The following is a 19,757-nucleotide window of genomic DNA, read 5'->3' as shown; positions in this document are numbered from 1 at the left end:
GAACTGACGCCTGGGTGAGTGCTAGTGTGGCTTGAGGTGAATTTACGGGCAGCTTCTTTGCAAACTTTTGCCAAACCAACTTGGAGCAGCACTGGGGTAGAGAGTCAGCCTTCCGCTGATGCCTGCCTAGGCGTGGCTGGGCTGGGGGCCTCAGCTGCTGTTACTGGGCCTGCTTCTTTCCTGGTCTTGTAGGCCGCCAGCCAGAGAAGGTAAGGGCTTCAACCAACATCGCCCTCTGCCTTCCAAAGAGTCGAGGAGACCGCAGCAGGAAAATTGTGTGTGTGTTTATTTCTTCTTTTTTAGAGGTGCTTTCTATTTTTGTAAGGAACCGACGCCTGGGTGAGTGCTAGTGTGGCGTGAGTTAAATTTACAGGCATCTTCTTTGCAAACTTTTGCCAAACCAATTTGGGGCAGCAGTGGGGTAGAGAGTCAGCCTTAAGCTGATGCCTGCCTAGGCGTGGCTGGGCTGGGGGCCTCAGCTGCTGTTACTGGGCCTGCTTCTTTCCTGGTCTTGTAGGCCGCCAGCCAGAGAAGGTAAGGGCTTCAACCAACATCGCCCTCTGCCTTCCAAAGAGTCGAGGAGACCGCAGCAGGAAAATTGTGTGTGTGTTTATTTCTTCTTTTTTTAGAGGTGCTTTCTATTTTTTTAAGGAACCGACGCCTGGGCGAGTGCTAGTGTGGCGTGAGTTACATTTACAGGCATCTTCCTTGCAAAATTTTGCCAAACCAACTTGGACCAGCACTGGGGTAGAGAGTCAGCCTTCAGCTGATGGCTGCCTGGGCTGGGCTGGGCTGGTCTGGGGGCCTCAGCTGCTGTTACTGGGCATGCTTCTTTCCTGGACTTGTAGGCCACCAGCCGGAGAAGGTAAGGGCCTCAACCAACATCGCCCTCTGCCTTTCAAAGAGTCGAGGAGACCCCAGCAGGAAAATTGTGTGTGTGTTTATTTCTTCTTTTTTAGAGGTGCTTTCTATTTTTGTAAGGAACCGACGCCTGGGTGAGTGCTAGTGTGGCGTGAGTTAAATTTACAGGCATCTTCTTTGCAAACTTTTGCCAAACCAATTTGGGGCAGCAGTGGGGTAGAGAGTCAGCCTTAAGCTGATGCCTGCCTGGGCTGGGCTGGGCTGGGGGCCTCAGCTGCTGTTACTGGGCCTGCTTCTTTCCTGGACTTGTAGGCCGCCAGCCCGAGAAGGTAAGGCCTCAACCAACATCGCCCTCTGCCTTCCAAAGAGTCGAGGAGACCCCAGCAGGAAAATTGTGTGTGTGTTTATTTCCATCTTTCTTTCCGAGTTTTTTTTTAAAGTTTTGTAAGGAACGGATGCTTGGGTGAGTGAGTGCAAGTGTGGCTTGGCCTGAATTTACAGACACTTTCTTTGCAAACATGAGTAGGCAAGTGGGTATTTCAAAAGTGGGTGCATGGAGCCGCTCGTTGCTTTTCCAAGCTGGCAGCTGTGGCTCCTGAGCTTGAGGCAAAAAGAAGGGCAGAAGCACACTGCAGAGGACAGCGTTCAGCCTTGCAAGAGGGCAGTGGACGTCGGAGGAGCCGACACAGCACAAGAGGCTCGGAATCGGCGCACTCTTCGCCTACGGCCATACCACCCTGAATGCGCCCGATCTCGTCCGATCTCGGAAGCTAAGCAGGGTCGGGCCTGGTTAGTACTTGGATGGGAGACCGCCTGGGAATACCAGGTGCTGTAGGCATTTTGCTACTCTGTGCCCGATAGGCGGCGTTCGTCTTCCCCGTCTTGAACTACATTTTTCCTCCATTCCGCTTTTAATTTTAACAAACACGGCGCGTGAAAAAGGCACAGGGGCAGACAGCAGCCCTCGCTCCAATGCAGAGCCCCGTCAGAGGCGGACACGTTGTCGCCAAACTAACTTGGAGCAGCAGGAGACTGAAGCCAGGGCAGCAGCTCGCCGCCTCGGGTGGGTGGATGCAGCCAGAAAGGGCCACTCGTGTCCCTGGCAAAGCACCTCCAGCGTCTCCCCGTTTTCTCTCCAGTGGACGCGCAAGGCCCCCTACAGCTAGGGGAGGCAAGTGGATGGGCCTCATCTGCATATGTGGGCTCTAGAGGAAGAGTGCACCCTGGGAGACAAGGGGACACTTGGAGCGGGAAGTGCTCACGGGGGAGAAGTGCCTACAAGAGGCAGGAAGGGAGGGAGGCCACATCATGCCTCTCCATAGCCAGGCCTCTGGATGATGGGGCAGAAGCGGCCGTCACCCTAAGCTTCCTAGAAGTCCCAGCTGGGCCCCATGCTACCTAATATCTCGCCTGATCGAGCCTGGTCGAGCACTGGTCGAGCCTTCAGCCAAGGGACACAGGAGCCAAGGGGTCTGGCCTCGAGCCTTCAACCGAGGGACCCAGGAGCCCAGGGTCTGGCCTCAGTGCTTCCCAAGTCGGCCTTCAGCTGAAGCCTGCCTGGGCTGGGAGCCTCAGCTGCTGTTCCTGGGTGTGCTTCTTTCCTGCATGTGAAGGCCACCAGCGGCGAAGGTTGCCCTCCGCCTTCCAAGGAGTCGAGGGGATAGAAGCAGGAAAATTGTGTGTGTGTTTATTTCTTCTTTTTTAGAGATTCTTTCTATTTTTGTAAGGAACTGACGCCTGGGTGAGTGCTAGTGTGGCTTGAGGTGAATTTACGGGCAGCTTCTTTGCAAACTTTTGCCAAACCAACTTGGAGCAGCACTGGGGTAGAGAGTCAGCCTTCCGCTGATGCCTGCCTAGGCGTGGCTGGGCTGGGGGCCTCAGCTGCTGTTACTGGGCCTGCTTCTTTCCTGGTCTTGTAGGCCGCCAGCCAGAGAAGGTAAGGGCTTCAACCAACATCGCCCTCTGCCTTCCAAAGAGTCGAGGAGACCGCAGCAGGAAAATTGTGTGTGTGTTTATTTCTTCTTTTTTAGAGGTGCTTTCTATTTTTGTAAGGAACCGACGCCTGGGTGAGTGCTAGTGTGGCGTGAGTTAAATTTACAGGCATCTTCTTTGCAAACTTTTGCCAAACCAATTTGGGGCAGCAGTGGGGTAGAGAGTCAGCCTTAAGCTGATGCCTGCCTAGGCGTGGCTGGGCTGGGGGCCTCAGCTGCTGTTACTGGGCCTGCTTCTTTCCTGGTCTTGTAGGCCGCCAGCCAGAGAAGGTAAGGGCTTCAACCAACATCGCCCTCTGCCTTCCAAAGAGTCGAGGAGACCGCAGCAGGAAAATTGTGTGTGTGTTTATTTCTTCTTTTTTTAGAGGTGCTTTCTATTTTTGTAAGGAACCGACGCCTGGGTGAGTGCTAGTGTGGCGTGAGTTACATTTACAGGCATCTTCTTTGCAAAATTTTGCCAAACCAACTTGGACCAGCACTGGGGTAGAGAGTCAGCCTTCAGCTGATGGCTGCCTGGGCTGGGCTGGGCTGGTCTGGGGGCCTCAGCTGCTGTTACTGGGCATGCTTCTTTCCTGGACTTGTAGGCCACCAGCCGGAGAAGGTAAGGGCCTCAACCAACATCGCCCTCTGCCTTTCAAAGAGTCGAGGAGACCCCAGCAGGAAAATTGTGTGTGTGTTTATTTCTTCTTTTTTAGAGGTGCTTTCTATTTTTGTAAGGAACCGACGCCTGGGTGAGTGCTAGTGTGGCGTGAGTTAAATTTACAGGCATCTTCTTTGCAAACTTTTGCCAAACCAATTTGGGGCAGCAGTGGGGTAGAGAGTCAGCCTTAAGCTGATGCCTGCCTGGGCTGGGCTGGGCTGGGGGCCTCAGCTGCTGTTACTGGGCCTGCTTCTTTCCTGGACTTGTAGGCCGCCAGCCCGAGAAGGTAAGGCCTCAACCAACATCGCCCTCTGCCTTCCAAAGAGTCGAGGAGACCCCAGCAGGAAAATTGTGTGTGTGTTTATTTCCATCTTTCTTTCCGAGTTTTTTTTTAAAGTTTTGTAAGGAACGGATGCTTGGGTGAGTGAGTGCAAGTGTGGCTTGGCCTGAATTTACAGACACTTTCTTTGCAAACATGAGTAGGCAAGTGGGTATTTCAAAAGTGGGTGCATGGAGCCGCTCGTTGCTTTTCCAAGCTGGCAGCTGTTGGTCCTGAGCTTGAGGCAAAAAGAAGGGCAGAAGCACACTGCAGAGGACAGCGTTCAGCCTTGCAAGAGGGCAGTGGACGTCGGAGGAGCCGACACAGCACAAGAGGCTCGGAATCGGCGCACTCTTCGCCTACGGCCATACCACCCTGAATGCGCCCGATCTCGTCCGATCTCGGAAGCTAAGCAGGGTCGGGCCTGGTTAGTACTTGGATGGGAGACCGCCTGGGAATACCAGGTGCTGTAGGCATTTTGCTACTCTGTGCCCGATAGGCGGCGTTCGTCTTCCCCGTCTTGAACTACATTTTTCCTCCATTCCGCTTTTAATTTTAACAAACACGGCGCGTGAAAAAGGCACAGGGGCAGACAGCAGCCCTCGCTCCAATGCAGAGCCCCGTCAGAGGCGGACACGTTGTCGCCAAACTAACTTGGAGCAGCAGGAGACTGAAGCCAGGGCAGCAGCTCGCCGCCTCGGGTGGGTGGATGCAGCCAGAAAGGGCCACTCGTGTCCCTGGCAAAGCACCTCCAGCGTCTCCCCGTTTTCTCTCCAGTGGACGCGCAAGGCCCCCTACAGCTAGGGGAGGCAAGTGGATGGGCCTCATCTGCATATGTGGGCTCTAGAGGAAGAGTGCACCCTGGGAGACAAGGGGACACTTGGAGCGGGAAGTGCTCACGGGGGAGAAGTGCCTACAAGAGGCAGGAAGGGAGGGAGGCCACATCATGCCTCTCCATAGCCAGGCCTCTGGATGATGGGGCAGAAGCGGCCGTCACCCTAAGCTTCCTAGAAGTCCCAGCTGGGCCCCATGCTACCTAATATCTCGCCTGATCGAGCCTGGTCGAGCACTGGTCGAGCCTTCAGCCAAGGGACACAGGAGCCAAGGGGTCTGGCCTCGAGCCTTCAACCGAGGGACCCAGGAGCCCAGGGTCTGGCCTCAGTGCTTCCCAAGTCGGCCTTCAGCTGAAGCCTGCCTGGGCTGGGAGCCTCAGCTGCTGTTCCTGGGTGTGCTTCTTTCCTGCATGTGAAGGCCACCAGCGGCGAAGGTTGCCCTCCGCCTTCCAAGGAGTCGAGGGGATAGAAGCAGGAAAATTGTGTGTGTGTTTATTTCTTCTTTTTTAGAGATTCTTTCTATTTTTGTAAGGAACTGACGCCTGGGTGAGTGCTAGTGTGGCTTGAGGTGAATTTACGGGCAGCTTCTTTGCAAACTTTTGCCAAACCAACTTGGAGCAGCACTGGGGTAGAGAGTCAGCCTTCCGCTGATGCCTGCCTAGGCGTGGCTGGGCTGGGGGCCTCAGCTGCTGTTACTGGGCCTGCTTCTTTCCTGGTCTTGTAGGCCGCCAGCCAGAGAAGGTAAGGGCTTCAACCAACATCGCCCTCTGCCTTCCAAAGAGTCGAGGAGACCGCAGCAGGAAAATTGTGTGTGTGTTTATTTCTTCTTTTTTAGAGGTGCTTTCTATTTTTGTAAGGAACCGACGCCTGGGTGAGTGCTAGTGTGGCGTGAGTTAAATTTACAGGCATCTTCTTTGCAAACTTTTGCCAAACCAATTTGGGGCAGCAGTGGGGTAGAGAGTCAGCCTTAAGCTGATGCCTGCCTAGGCGTGGCTGGGCTGGGGGCCTCAGCTGCTGTTACTGGGCCTGCTTCTTTCCTGGTCTTGTAGGCCGCCAGCCAGAGAAGGTAAGGGCTTCAACCAACATCGCCCTCTGCCTTCCAAAGAGTCGAGGAGACCGCAGCAGGAAAATTGTGTGTGTGTTTATTTCTTCTTTTTTTAGAGGTGCTTTCTATTTTTGTAAGGAACCGACGCCTGGGTGAGTGCTAGTGTGGCGTGAGTTACATTTACAGGCATCTTCTTTGCAAAATTTTGCCAAACCAACTTGGACCAGCACTGGGGTAGAGAGTCAGCCTTCAGCTGATGGCTGCCTGGGCTGGGCTGGGCTGGTCTGGGGGCCTCAGCTGCTGTTACTGGGCATGCTTCTTTCCTGGACTTGTAGGCCACCAGCCGGAGAAGGTAAGGGCCTCAACCAACATCGCCCTCTGCCTTTCAAAGAGTCGAGGAGACCCCAGCAGGAAAATTGTGTGTGTGTTTATTTCTTCTTTTTTAGAGGTGCTTTCTATTTTTGTAAGGAACCGACGCCTGGGTGAGTGCTAGTGTGGCGTGAGTTAAATTTACAGGCATCTTCTTTGCAAACTTTTGCCAAACCAATTTGGGGCAGCAGTGGGGTAGAGAGTCAGCCTTAAGCTGATGCCTGCCTGGGCTGGGCTGGGCTGGGGGCCTCAGCTGCTGTTACTGGGCCTGCTTCTTTCCTGGACTTGTAGGCCGCCAGCCCGAGAAGGTAAGGCCTCAACCAACATCGCCCTCTGCCTTCCAAAGAGTCGAGGAGACCCCAGCAGGAAAATTGTGTGTGTGTTTATTTCCATCTTTCTTTCCGAGTTTTTTTTTAAAGTTTTGTAAGGAACGGATGCTTGGGTGAGTGAGTGCAAGTGTGGCTTGGCCTGAATTTACAGACACTTTCTTTGCAAACATGAGTAGGCAAGTGGGTATTTCAAAAGTGGGTGCATGGAGCCGCTCGTTGCTTTTCCAAGCTGGCAGCTGTGGCTCCTGAGCTTGAGGCAAAAAGAAGGGCAGAAGCACACTGCAGAGGACAGCGTTCAGCCTTGCAAGAGGGCAGTGGACGTCGGAGGAGCCGACACAGCACAAGAGGCTCGGAATCGGCGCACTCTTCGCCTACGGCCATACCACCCTGAATGCGCCCGATCTCGTCCGATCTCGGAAGCTAAGCAGGGTCGGGCCTGGTTACTACTTGGATGGGAGACCGCCTGGGAATACCAGGTGCTGTAGGCATTTTGCTACTCTGTGCCCGATAGGCGGCGTTCGTCTTCCCCGTCTTGAACTACATTTTTCCTCCATTCCGCTTTTAATTTTAACAAACACGGCGCGTGAAAAAGGCACAGGGGCAGACAGCAGCCCTCGCTCCAATGCAGAGCCCCGTCAGAGGCGGACACGTTGTCGCCAAACTAACTTGGAGCAGCAGGAGACTGAAGCCAGGGCAGCAGCTCGCCGCCTCGGGTGGGTGGATGCAGCCAGAAAGGGCCACTCGTGTCCCTGGCAAAGCACCTCCAGCGTCTCCCCGTTTTCTCTCCAGTGGACGCGCAAGGCCCCCTACAGCTAGGGGAGGCAAGTGGATGGGCCTCATCTGCATATGTGGGCTCTAGAGGAAGAGTGCACCCTGGGAGACAAGGGGACACTTGGAGCGGGAAGTGCTCACGGGGGAGAAGTGCCTACAAGAGGCAGGAAGGGAGGGAGGCCACATCATGCCTCTCCATAGCCAGGCCTCTGGATGATGGGGCAGAAGCGGCCGTCACCCTAAGCTTCCTAGAAGTCCCAGCTGGGCCCCATGCTACCTAATATCTCGCCTGATCGAGCCTGGTCGAGCACTGGTCGAGCCTTCAGCCAAGGGACACAGGAGCCAAGGGGTCTGGCCTCGAGCCTTCAACCGAGGGACCCAGGAGCCCAGGGTCTGGCCTCAGTGCTTCCCAAGTCGGCCTTCAGCTGAAGCCTGCCTGGGCTGGGAGCCTCAGCTGCTGTTCCTGGGTGTGCTTCTTTCCTGCATGTGAAGGCCACCAGCGGCGAAGGTTGCCCTCCGCCTTCCAAGGAGTCGAGGGGATAGAAGCAGGAAAATTGTGTGTGTGTTTATTTCTTCTTTTTTAGAGATTCTTTCTATTTTTGTAAGGAACTGACGCCTGGGTGAGTGCTAGTGTGGCTTGAGGTGAATTTACGGGCAGCTTCTTTGCAAACTTTTGCCAAACCAACTTGGAGCAGCACTGGGGTAGAGAGTCAGCCTTCCGCTGATGCCTGCCTAGGCGTGGCTGGGCTGGGGGCCTCAGCTGCTGTTACTGGGCCTGCTTCTTTCCTGGTCTTGTAGGCCGCCAGCCAGAGAAGGTAAGGGCTTCAACCAACATCGCCCTCTGCCTTCCAAAGAGTCGAGGAGACCGCAGCAGGAAAATTGTGTGTGTGTTTATTTCTTCTTTTTTAGAGGTGCTTTCTATTTTTGTAAGGAACCGACGCCTGGGTGAGTGCTAGTGTGGCGTGAGTTAAATTTACAGGCATCTTCTTTGCAAACTTTTGCCAAACCAATTTGGGGCAGCAGTGGGGTAGAGAGTCAGCCTTAAGCTGATGCCTGCCTAGGCGTGGCTGGGCTGGGGGCCTCAGCTGCTGTTACTGGGCCTGCTTCTTTCCTGGTCTTGTAGGCCGCCAGCCAGAGAAGGTAAGGGCTTCAACCAACATCGCCCTCTGCCTTCCAAAGAGTCGAGGAGACCGCAGCAGGAAAATTGTGTGTGTGTTTATTTCTTCTTTTTTTAGAGGTGCTTTCTATTTTTGTAAGGAACCGACGCCTGGGTGAGTGCTAGTGTGGCGTGAGTTACATTTACAGGCATCTTCTTTGCAAAATTTTGCCAAACCAACTTGGACCAGCACTGGGGTAGAGAGTCAGCCTTCAGCTGATGGCTGCCTGGGCTGGGCTGGGCTGGTCTGGGGGCCTCAGCTGCTGTTACTGGGCATGCTTCTTTCCTGGACTTGTAGGCCACCAGCCGGAGAAGGTAAGGGCCTCAACCAACATCGCCCTCTGCCTTTCAAAGAGTCGAGGAGACCCCAGCAGGAAAATTGTGTGTGTGTTTATTTCTTCTTTTTTAGAGGTGCTTTCTATTTTTGTAAGGAACCGACGCCTGGGTGAGTGCTAGTGTGGCGTGAGTTAAATTTACAGGCATCTTCTTTGCAAACTTTTGCCAAACCAATTTGGGGCAGCAGTGGGGTAGAGAGTCAGCCTTAAGCTGATGCCTGCCTGGGCTGGGCTGGGCTGGGGGCCTCAGCTGCTGTTACTGGGCCTGCTTCTTTCCTGGACTTGTAGGCCGCCAGCCCGAGAAGGTAAGGCCTCAACCAACATCGCCCTCTGCCTTCCAAAGAGTCGAGGAGACCCCAGCAGGAAAATTGTGTGTGTGTTTATTTCCATCTTTCTTTCCGAGTTTTTTTTTAAAGTTTTGTAAGGAACGGATGCTTGGGTGAGTGAGTGCAAGTGTGGCTTGGCCTGAATTTACAGACACTTTCTTTGCAAACATGAGTAGGCAAGTGGGTATTTCAAAAGTGGGTGCATGGAGCCGCTCGTTGCTTTTCCAAGCTGGCAGCTGTGGCTCCTGAGCTTGAGGCAAAAAGAAGGGCAGAAGCACACTGCAGAGGACAGCGTTCAGCCTTGCAAGAGGGCAGTGGACGTCGGAGGAGCCGACACAGCACAAGAGGCTCGGAATCGGCGCACTCTTCGCCTACGGCCATACCACCCTGAATGCGCCCGATCTCGTCCGATCTCGGAAGCTAAGCAGGGTCGGGCCTGGTTAGTACTTGGATGGGAGACCGCCTGGGAATACCAGGTGCTGTAGGCATTTTGCTACTCTGTGCCCGATAGGCGGCGTTCGTCTTCCCCGTCTTGAACTACATTTTTCCTCCATTCCGCTTTTAATTTTAACAAACACGGCGCGTGAAAAAGGCACAGGGGCAGACAGCAGCCCTCGCTCCAATGCAGAGCCCCGTCAGAGGCGGACACGTTGTCGCCAAACTAACTTGGAGCAGCAGGAGACTGAAGCCAGGGCAGCAGCTCGCCGCCTCGGGTGGGTGGATGCAGCCAGAAAGGGCCACTCGTGTCCCTGGCAAAGCACCTCCAGCGTCTCCCCGTTTTCTCTCCAGTGGACGCGCAAGGCCCCCTACAGCTAGGGGAGGCAAGTGGATGGGCCTCATCTGCATATGTGGGCTCTAGAGGAAGAGTGCACCCTGGGAGACAAGGGGACACTTGGAGCGGGAAGTGCTCACGGGGGAGAAGTGCCTACAAGAGGCAGGAAGGGAGGGAGGCCACATCATGCCTCTCCATAGCCAGGCCTCTGGATGATGGGGCAGAAGCGGCCGTCACCCTAAGCTTCCTAGAAGTCCCAGCTGGGCCCCATGCTACCTAATATCTCGCCTGATCGAGCCTGGTCGAGCACTGGTCGAGCCTTCAGCCAAGGGACACAGGAGCCAAGGGGTCTGGCCTCGAGCCTTCAACCGAGGGACCCAGGAGCCCAGGGTCTGGCCTCAGTGCTTCCCAAGTCGGCCTTCAGCTGAAGCCTGCCTGGGCTGGGAGCCTCAGCTGCTGTTCCTGGGTGTGCTTCTTTCCTGCATGTGAAGGCCACCAGCGGCGAAGGTTGCCCTCCGCCTTCCAAGGAGTCGAGGGGATAGAAGCAGGAAAATTGTGTGTGTGTTTATTTCTTCTTTTTTAGAGATTCTTTCTATTTTTGTAAGGAACTGACGCCTGGGTGAGTGCTAGTGTGGCTTGAGGTGAATTTACGGGCAGCTTCTTTGCAAACTTTTGCCAAACCAACTTGGAGCAGCACTGGGGTAGAGAGTCAGCCTTCCGCTGATGCCTGCCTAGGCGTGGCTGGGCTGGGGGCCTCAGCTGCTGTTACTGGGCCTGCTTCTTTCCTGGTCTTGTAGGCCGCCAGCCAGAGAAGGTAAGGGCTTCAACCAACATCGCCCTCTGCCTTCCAAAGAGTCGAGGAGACCGCAGCAGGAAAATTGTGTGTGTGTTTATTTCTTCTTTTTTAGAGGTGCTTTCTATTTTTGTAAGGAACCGACGCCTGGGTGAGTGCTAGTGTGGCGTGAGTTAAATTTACAGGCATCTTCTTTGCAAACTTTTGCCAAACCAATTTGGGGCAGCAGTGGGGTAGAGAGTCAGCCTTAAGCTGATGCCTGCCTAGGCGTGGCTGGGCTGGGGGCCTCAGCTGCTGTTACTGGGCCTGCTTCTTTCCTGGTCTTGTAGGCCGCCAGCCAGAGAAGGTAAGGGCTTCAACCAACATCGCCCTCTGCCTTCCAAAGAGTCGAGGAGACCGCAGCAGGAAAATTGTGTGTGTGTTTATTTCTTCTTTTTTTAGAGGTGCTTTCTATTTTTGTAAGGAACCGACGCCTGGGTGAGTGCTAGTGTGGCGTGAGTTACATTTACAGGCATCTTCTTTGCAAAATTTTGCCAAACCAACTTGGACCAGCACTGGGGTAGAGAGTCAGCCTTCAGCTGATGGCTGCCTGGGCTGGGCTGGGCTGGTCTGGGGGCCTCAGCTGCTGTTACTGGGCATGCTTCTTTCCTGGACTTGTAGGCCACCAGCCGGAGAAGGTAAGGGCCTCAACCAACATCGCCCTCTGCCTTTCAAAGAGTCGAGGAGACCCCAGCAGGAAAATTGTGTGTGTGTTTATTTCTTCTTTTTTAGAGGTGCTTTCTATTTTTGTAAGGAACCGACGCCTGGGTGAGTGCTAGTGTGGCGTGAGTTAAATTTACAGGCATCTTCTTTGCAAACTTTTGCCAAACCAATTTGGGGCAGCAGTGGGGTAGAGAGTCAGCCTTAAGCTGATGCCTGCCTGGGCTGGGCTGGGCTGGGGGCCTCAGCTGCTGTTACTGGGCCTGCTTCTTTCCTGGACTTGTAGGCCGCCAGCCCGAGAAGGTAAGGCCTCAACCAACATCGCCCTCTGCCTTCCAAAGAGTCGAGGAGACCCCAGCAGGAAAATTGTGTGTGTGTTTATTTCCATCTTTCTTTCCGAGTTTTTTTTTAAAGTTTTGTAAGGAACGGATGCTTGGGTGAGTGAGTGCAAGTGTGGCTTGGCCTGAATTTACAGACACTTTCTTTGCAAACATGAGTAGGCAAGTGGGTATTTCAAAAGTGGGTGCATGGAGCCGCTCGTTGCTTTTCCAAGCTGGCAGCTGTGGCTCCTGAGCTTGAGGCAAAAAGAAGGGCAGAAGCACACTGCAGAGGACAGCGTTCAGCCTTGCAAGAGGGCAGTGGACGTCGGAGGAGCCGACACAGCACAAGAGGCTCGGAATCGGCGCACTCTTCGCCTACGGCCATACCACCCTGAATGCGCCCGATCTCGTCCGATCTCGGAAGCTAAGCAGGGTCGGGCCTGGTTAGTACTTGGATGGGAGACCGCCTGGGAATACCAGGTGCTGTAGGCATTTTGCTACTCTGTGCCCGATAGGCGGCGTTCGTCTTCCCCGTCTTGAACTACATTTTTCCTCCATTCCGCTTTTAATTTTAACAAACACGGCGCGTGAAAAAGGCACAGGGGCAGACAGCAGCCCTCGCTCCAATGCAGAGCCCCGTCAGAGGCGGACACGTTGTCGCCAAACTAACTTGGAGCAGCAGGAGACTGAAGCCAGGGCAGCAGCTCGCCGCCTCGGGTGGGTGGATGCAGCCAGAAAGGGCCACTCGTGTCCCTGGCAAAGCACCTCCAGCGTCTCCCCGTTTTCTCTCCAGTGGACGCGCAAGGCCCCCTACAGCTAGGGGAGGCAAGTGGATGGGCCTCATCTGCATATGTGGGCTCTAGAGGAAGAGTGCACCCTGGGAGACAAGGGGACACTTGGAGCGGGAAGTGCTCACGGGGGAGAAGTGCCTACAAGAGGCAGGAAGGGAGGGAGGCCACATCATGCCTCTCCATAGCCAGGCCTCTGGATGATGGGGCAGAAGCGGCCGTCACCCTAAGCTTCCTAGAAGTCCCAGCTGGGCCCCATGCTACCTAATATCTCGCCTGATCGAGCCTGGTCGAGCACTGGTCGAGCCTTCAGCCAAGGGACACAGGAGCCAAGGGGTCTGGCCTCGAGCCTTCAACCGAGGGACCCAGGAGCCCAGGGTCTGGCCTCAGTGCTTCCCAAGTCGGCCTTCAGCTGAAGCCTGCCTGGGCTGGGAGCCTCAGCTGCTGTTCCTGGGTGTGCTTCTTTCCTGCATGTGAAGGCCACCAGCGGCGAAGGTTGCCCTCCGCCTTCCAAGGAGTCGAGGGGATAGAAGCAGGAAAATTGTGTGTGTGTTTATTTCTTCTTTTTTAGAGATTCTTTCTATTTTTGTAAGGAACTGACGCCTGGGTGAGTGCTAGTGTGGCTTGAGGTGAATTTACGGGCAGCTTCTTTGCAAACTTTTGCCAAACCAACTTGGAGCAGCACTGGGGTAGAGAGTCAGCCTTCCGCTGATGCCTGCCTAGGCGTGGCTGGGCTGGGGGCCTCAGCTGCTGTTACTGGGCCTGCTTCTTTCCTGGTCTTGTAGGCCGCCAGCCAGAGAAGGTAAGGGCTTCAACCAACATCGCCCTCTGCCTTCCAAAGAGTCGAGGAGACCGCAGCAGGAAAATTGTGTGTGTGTTTATTTCTTCTTTTTTAGAGGTGCTTTCTATTTTTGTAAGGAACCGACGCCTGGGTGAGTGCTAGTGTGGCGTGAGTTAAATTTACAGGCATCTTCTTTGCAAACTTTTGCCAAACCAATTTGGGGCAGCAGTGGGGTAGAGAGTCAGCCTTAAGCTGATGCCTGCCTAGGCGTGGCTGGGCTGGGGGCCTCAGCTGCTGTTACTGGGCCTGCTTCTTTCCTGGTCTTGTAGGCCGCCAGCCAGAGAAGGTAAGGGCTTCAACCAACATCGCCCTCTGCCTTCCAAAGAGTCGAGGAGACCGCAGCAGGAAAATTGTGTGTGTGTTTATTTCTTCTTTTTTTAGAGGTGCTTTCTATTTTTGTAAGGAACCGACGCCTGGGTGAGTGCTAGTGTGGCGTGAGTTACATTTACAGGCATCTTCTTTGCAAAATTTTGCCAAACCAACTTGGACCAGCACTGGGGTAGAGAGTCAGCCTTCAGCTGATGGCTGCCTGGGCTGGGCTGGGCTGGTCTGGGGGCCTCAGCTGCTGTTACTGGGCATGCTTCTTTCCTGGACTTGTAGGCCACCAGCCGGAGAAGGTAAGGGCCTCAACCAACATCGCCCTCTGCCTTTCAAAGAGTCGAGGAGACCCCAGCAGGAAAATTGTGTGTGTGTTTATTTCTTCTTTTTTAGAGGTGCTTTCTATTTTTGTAAGGAACCGACGCCTGGGTGAGTGCTAGTGTGGCGTGAGTTAAATTTACAGGCATCTTCTTTGCAAACTTTTGCCAAACCAATTTGGGGCAGCAGTGGGGTAGAGAGTCAGCCTTAAGCTGATGCCTGCCTGGGCTGGGCTGGGCTGGGGGCCTCAGCTGCTGTTACTGGGCCTGCTTCTTTCCTGGACTTGTAGGCCGCCAGCCCGAGAAGGTAAGGCCTCAACCAACATCGCCCTCTGCCTTCCAAAGAGTCGAGGAGACCCCAGCAGGAAAATTGTGTGTGTGTTTATTTCCATCTTTCTTTCCGAGTTTTTTTTTAAAGTTTTGTAAGGAACGGATGCTTGGGTGAGTGAGTGCAAGTGTGGCTTGGCCTGAATTTACAGACACTTTCTTTGCAAACATGAGTAGGCAAGTGGGTATTTCAAAAGTGGGTGCATGGAGCCGCTCGTTGCTTTTCCAAGCTGGCAGCTGTGGCTCCTGAGCTTGAGGCAAAAAGAAGGGCAGAAGCACACTGCAGAGGACAGCGTTCAGCCTTGCAAGAGGGCAGTGGACGTCGGAGGAGCCGACACAGCACAAGAGGCTCGGAATCGGCGCACTCTTCGCCTACGGCCATACCACCCTGAATGCGCCCGATCTCGTCCGTTCTCGGAAGCTAAGCAGGGTCGGGCCTGGTTAGTACTTGGATGGGAGACCGCCTGGGAATACCAGGTGCTGTAGGCATTTTGCTACTCTGTGCCCGATAGGCGGCGTTCGTCTTCCCCGTCTTGAACTACATTTTTCCTCCATTCCGCTTTTAATTTTAACAAACACGGCGCGTGAAAAAGGCACAGGGGCAGACAGCAGCCCTCGCTCCAATGCAGAGCCCCGTCAGAGGCGGACACGTTGTCGCCAAACTAACTTGGAGCAGCAGGAGACTGAAGCCAGGGCAGCAGCTCGCCGCCTCGGGTGGGTGGATGCAGCCAGAAAGGGCCACTCGTGTCCCTGGCAAAGCACCTCCAGCGTCTCCCCGTTTTCTCTCCAGTGGACGCGCAAGGCCCCCTACAGCTAGGGGAGGCAAGTGGATGGGCCTCATCTGCATATGTGGGCTCTAGAGGAAGAGTGCACCCTGGGAGACAAGGGGACACTTGGAGCGGGAAGTGCTCACGGGGGAGAAGTGCCTACAAGAGGCAGGAAGGGAGGGAGGCCACATCATGCCTCTCCATAGCCAGGCCTCTGGATGATGGGGCAGAAGCGGCCGTCACCCTAAGCTTCCTAGAAGTCCCAGCTGGGCCCCATGCTACCTAATATCTCGCCTGATCGAGCCTGGTCGAGCACTGGTCGAGCCTTCAGCCAAGGGACACAGGAGCCAAGGGGTCTGGCCTCGAGCCTTCAACCGAGGGACCCAGGAGCCCAGGGTCTGGCCTCAGTGCTTCCCAAGTCGGCCTTCAGCTGAAGCCTGCCTGGGCTGGGAGCCTCAGCTGCTGTTCCTGGGTGTGCTTCTTTCCTGCATGTGAAGGCCACCAGCGGCGAAGGTTGCCCTCCGCCTTCCAAGGAGTCGAGGGGATAGAAGCAGGAAAATTGTGTGTGTGTTTATTTCTTCTTTTTTAGAGATTCTTTCTATTTTTGTAAGGAACTGACGCCTGGGTGAGTGCTAGTGTGGCTTGAGGTGAATTTACGGGCAGCTTCTTTGCAAACTTTTGCCAAACCAACTTGGAGCAGCACTGGGGTAGAGAGTCAGCCTTCCGCTGATGCCTGCCTAGGCGTGGCTGGGCTGGGGGCCTCAGCTGCTGTTACTGGGCCTGCTTCTTTCCTGGTCTTGTAGGCCGCCAGCCAGAGAAGGTAAGGGCTTCAACCAACATCGCCCTCTGCCTTCCAAAGAGTCGAGGAGACCGCAGCAGGAAAATTGTGTGTGTGTTTATTTCTTCTTTTTTAGAGGTGCTTTCTATTTTTGTAAGGAACCGACGCCTGGGTGAGTGCTAGTGTGGCGTGAGTTACATTTACAGGCATCTTCTTTGCAAAATTTTGCCAAACCAACTTGGACCAGCACTGGGGTAGAGAGTCAGCCTTCAGCTGATGGCTGCCTGGGCTGGGCTGGGCTGGTCTGGGGGCCTCAGCTGCTGTTACTGGGCATGCTTCTTTCCTGGACTTGTAGGCCACCAGCCGGAGAAGGTAAGGGCCTCAACCAACATCGCCCTCTGCCTTTCAAAGAGTCGAGGAGACCCCAGCAGGAAAATTGTGTGTGTGTTTATTTCTTCTTTTTTAGAGGTGCTTTCTATTTTTGTAAGGAACCGACGCCTGGGTGAGTGCTAGTGTGGCGTGAGTTAAATTTACAGGCATCTTCTTTGCAAACTTTTGCCAAACCAATTTGGGGCAGCAGTGGGGTAGAGAGTCAGCCTTAAGCTGATGCCTGCCTGGGCTGGGCTGGGCTGGGGGCCTCAGCTGCTGTTACTGGGCCTGCTTCTTTCCTGGACTTGTAGGCCGCCAGCCCGAGAAGGTAAGGCCTCAACCAACATCGCCCTCTGCCTTCCAAAGAGTCGAGGAGACCCCAGCAGGAAAATTGTGTGTGTGTTTATTTCCATCTTTCTTTCCGAGTTTTTTTTTAAAGTTTTGTAAGGAACGGATGCTTGGGTGAGTGAGTGCAAGTGTGGCTTGGCCTGAATTTACAGACACTTTCTTTGCAAACATGAGTAGGCAAGTGGGTATTTCAAAAGTGGGTGCATGGAGCCGCTCGTTGCTTTTCCAAGCTGGCAGCTGTGGCTCCTGAGCTTGAGGCAAAAAGAAGGGCAGAAGCACACTGCAGAGGACAGCGTTCAGCCTTGCAAGAGGGCAGTGGACGTCGGAGGAGCCGACACAGCACAAGAGGCTCGGAATCGGCGCACTCTTCGCCTACGGCCATACCACCCTGAATGCGCCCGATCTCGTCCGATCTCGGAAGCTAAGCAGGGTCGGGCCTGGTTAGTACTTGGATGGGAGACCGCCTGGGAATACCAGGTGCTGTAGGCATTTTGCTACTCTGTGCCCGATAGGCGGCGTTCGTCTTCCCCGTCTTGAACTACATTTTTCCTCCATTCCGCTTTTAATTTTAACAAACACGGCGCGTGAAAAAGGCACAGGGGCAGACAGCAGCCCTCGCTCCAATGCAGAGCCCCGTCAGAGGCGGACACGTTGTCGCCAAACTAACTTGGAGCAGCAGGAGACTGAAGCCAGGGCAGCAGCTCGCCGCCTCGGGTGGGTGGATGCAGCCAGAAAGGGCCACTCGTGTCCCTGGCAAAGCACCTCCAGCGTCTCCCCGTTTTCTCTCCAGTGGACGCGCAAGGCCCCCTACAGCTAGGGGAGGCAAGTGGATGGGCCTCATCTGCATATGTGGGCTCTAGAGGAAGAGTGCACCCTGGGAGACAAGGGGACACTTGGAGCGGGAAGTGCTCACGGGGGAGAAGTGCCTACAAGAGGCAGGAAGGGAGGGAGGCCACATCATGCCTCTCCATAGCCAGGCCTCTGGATGATGGGGCAGAAGCGGCCGTCACCCTAAGCTTCCTAGAAGTCCCAGCTGGGCCCCATGCTACCTAATATCTCGCCTGATCGAGCCTGGTCGAGCACTGGTCGAGCCTTCAGCCAAGGGACACAGGAGCCAAGGGGTCTGGCCTCGAGCCTTCAACCGAGGGACCCAGGAGCCCAGGGTCTGGCCTCAGTGCTTCCCAAGTCGGCCTTCAGCTGAAGCCTGCCTGGGCTGGGAGCCTCAGCTGCTGTTCCTGGGTGTGCTTCTTTCCTGCATGTGAAGGCCACCAGCGGCGAAGGTTGCCCTCCGCCTTCCAAGGAGTCGAGGGGATAGAAGCAGGAAAATTGTGTGTGTGTTTATTTCTTCTTTTTTAGAGATTCTTTCTATTTTTGTAAGGAACTGACGCCTGGGTGAGTGCTAGTGTGGCTTGAGGTGAATTTACGGGCAGCTTCTTTGCAAACTTTTGCCAAACCAACTTGGAGCAGCACTGGGGTAGAGAGTCAGCCTTCCGCTGATGCCTGCCTAGGCGTGGCTGGGCTGGGGGCCTCAGCTGCTGTTACTGGGCCTGCTTCTTTCCTGGTCTTGTAGGCCGCCAGCCAGAGAAGGTAAGGGCTTCAACCAACATCGCCCTCTGCCTTCCAAAGAGTCGAGGAGACCGCAGCAGGAAAATTGTGTGTGTGTTTATTTCTTCTTTTTTAGAGGTGCTTTCTATTTTTGTAAGGAACCGACGCCTGGGTGAGTGCTAGTGTGGCGTGAGTTAAATTTACAGGCATCTTCTTTGCAAACTTTTGCCAAACCAATTTGGGGCAGCAGTGGGGTAGAGAGTCAGCCTTAAGCTGATGCCTGCCTAGGCGTGGCTGGGCTGGGGGCCTCAGCTGCTGTTACTGGGCCTGCTTCTTTCCTGGTCTTGTAGGCCGCCAGCCAGAGAAGGTAAGGGCTTCAACCAACATCGCCCTCTGCCTTCCAAAGAGTCGAGGAGACCGCAGCAGGAAAATTGTGTGTGTGTTTATTTCTTCTTTTTTTAGAGGTGCTTTCTATTTTTGTAAGGAACCGACGCCTGGGTGAGTGCTAGTGTGGCGTGAGTTACATTTACAGGCATCTTCTTTGCAAAATTTTGCCAAACCAACTTGGACCAGCACTGGGGTAGAGAGTCAGCCTTCAGCTGATGGCTGCCTGGGCTGGGCTGGGCTGGTCTGGGGGCCTCAGCTGCTGTTACTGGGCATGCTTCTTTCCTGGACTTGTAGGCCACCAGCCGGAGAAGGTAAGGGCCTCAACCAACATCGCCCTCTGCCTTTCAAAGAGTCGAGGAGACCCCAGCAGGAAAATTGTGTGTGTGTTTATTTCTTCTTTTTTAGAGGTGCTTTCTATTTTTGTAAGGAACCGACGCCTGGGTGAGTGCTAGTGTGGCGTGAGTTAAATTTACAGGCATCTTCTTTGCAAACTTTTGCCAAACCAATTTGGGGCAGCAGTGGGGTAGAGAGTCAGCCTTAAGCTGATGCCTGCCTGGGCTGGGCTGGGCTGGGGGCCTCAGCTGCTGTTACTGGGCCTGCTTCTTTCCTGGACTTGTAGGCCGCCAGCCCGAGAAGGTAAGGCCTCAACCAACATCGCCCTCTGCCTTCCAAAGAGTCGAGGAGACCCCAGCAGGAAAATTGTGTGTGTGTTTATTTCCATCTTTCTTTCCGAGTTTTTTTTTAAAGTTTTGTAAGGAACGGATGCTTGGGTGAGTGAGTGCAAGTGTGGCTTGGCCTGAATTTACAGACACTTTCTTTGCAAACATGAGTAGGCAAGTGGGTATTTCAAAAGTGGGTGCATGGAGCCGCTCGTTGCTTTTCCAAGCTGGCAGCTGTGGCTCCTGAGCTTGAGGCAAAAAGAAGGGCAGAAGCACACTGCAGAGGACAGCGTTCAGCCTTGCAAGAGGGCAGTGGACGTCGGAGGAGCCGACACAGCACAAGAGGCTCGGAATCGGCGCACTCTTCGCCTACGGCCATACCACCCTGAATGCGCCCGATCTCGTCCGATCTCGGAAGCTAAGCAGGGTCGGGCCTGGTTAGTACTTGGATGGGAGACCGCCTGGGAATACCAGGTGCTGTAGGCATTTTGCTACTCTGTGCCCGATAGGCGGCGTTCGTCTTCCCCGTCTTGAACTACATTTTTCCTCCATTCCGCTTTTAATTTTAACAAACACGGCGCGTGAAAAAGGCACAGGGGCAGACAGCAGCCCTCGCTCCAATGCAGAGCCCCGTCAGAGGCGGACACGTTGTCGCCAAACTAACTTGGAGCAGCAGGAGACTGAAGCCAGGGCAGCAGCTCGCCGCCTCGGGTGGGTGGATGCAGCCAGAAAGGGCCACTCGTGTCCCTGGCAA

At 54.6% G+C, this 19,757-nt stretch overlaps 8 non-coding genes across 8 annotated transcripts; all 8 read left to right on the top strand.

Annotated features, from left to right (window-relative positions):
* The first annotated feature begins 1,580 nt into the window (after positions 1-1,580).
* On the top strand, positions 1,581-1,699 carry LOC138529042 (5S ribosomal RNA). Its single transcript, XR_011284403.1, has one exon. It is a non-coding gene; the product is annotated as a 5S ribosomal RNA (ribosomal RNA).
* Positions 1,700-4,168: 2,469 nt separating this feature from the next.
* LOC138529041 (5S ribosomal RNA) lies at positions 4,169-4,287 on the top strand. Its single transcript, XR_011284402.1, has one exon. It is a non-coding gene; the product is annotated as a 5S ribosomal RNA (ribosomal RNA).
* A 2,469-nt stretch (positions 4,288-6,756) lies between these two features.
* Positions 6,757-6,875, top strand: LOC138529106 (5S ribosomal RNA). Its single transcript, XR_011284457.1, has one exon. It is a non-coding gene; the product is annotated as a 5S ribosomal RNA (ribosomal RNA).
* A 2,469-nt stretch (positions 6,876-9,344) lies between these two features.
* On the top strand, positions 9,345-9,463 carry LOC138529040 (5S ribosomal RNA). The gene has a single exon (XR_011284401.1). It is a non-coding gene; the product is annotated as a 5S ribosomal RNA (ribosomal RNA).
* A 2,469-nt stretch (positions 9,464-11,932) lies between these two features.
* On the top strand, positions 11,933-12,051 carry LOC138529039 (5S ribosomal RNA). Its single transcript, XR_011284400.1, has one exon. It is a non-coding gene; the product is annotated as a 5S ribosomal RNA (ribosomal RNA).
* Positions 12,052-14,520: 2,469 nt separating this feature from the next.
* Positions 14,521-14,639, top strand: LOC138529103 (5S ribosomal RNA). The gene has a single exon (XR_011284454.1). It is a non-coding gene; the product is annotated as a 5S ribosomal RNA (ribosomal RNA).
* Positions 14,640-16,782: 2,143 nt separating this feature from the next.
* Positions 16,783-16,901, top strand: LOC138529038 (5S ribosomal RNA). The gene has a single exon (XR_011284399.1). It is a non-coding gene; the product is annotated as a 5S ribosomal RNA (ribosomal RNA).
* A 2,469-nt stretch (positions 16,902-19,370) lies between these two features.
* Positions 19,371-19,489, top strand: LOC138529037 (5S ribosomal RNA). The gene has a single exon (XR_011284398.1). It is a non-coding gene; the product is annotated as a 5S ribosomal RNA (ribosomal RNA).
* Positions 19,490-19,757: the final 268 nt, after the last annotated feature.

Source organism: Ambystoma mexicanum, chromosome 7q (genome assembly GCF_040938575.1).
Source record: "Ambystoma mexicanum isolate Mex_15411 chromosome 7q, UKY_AmexF1_1, whole genome shotgun sequence".
Lineage (NCBI taxonomy): Eukaryota > Metazoa > Chordata > Amphibia > Caudata > Ambystomatidae > Ambystoma > Ambystoma mexicanum.
Note: the sequence above shows the minus strand (reverse complement) of the source record. Positions and strands in the feature narration are given on the sequence as shown.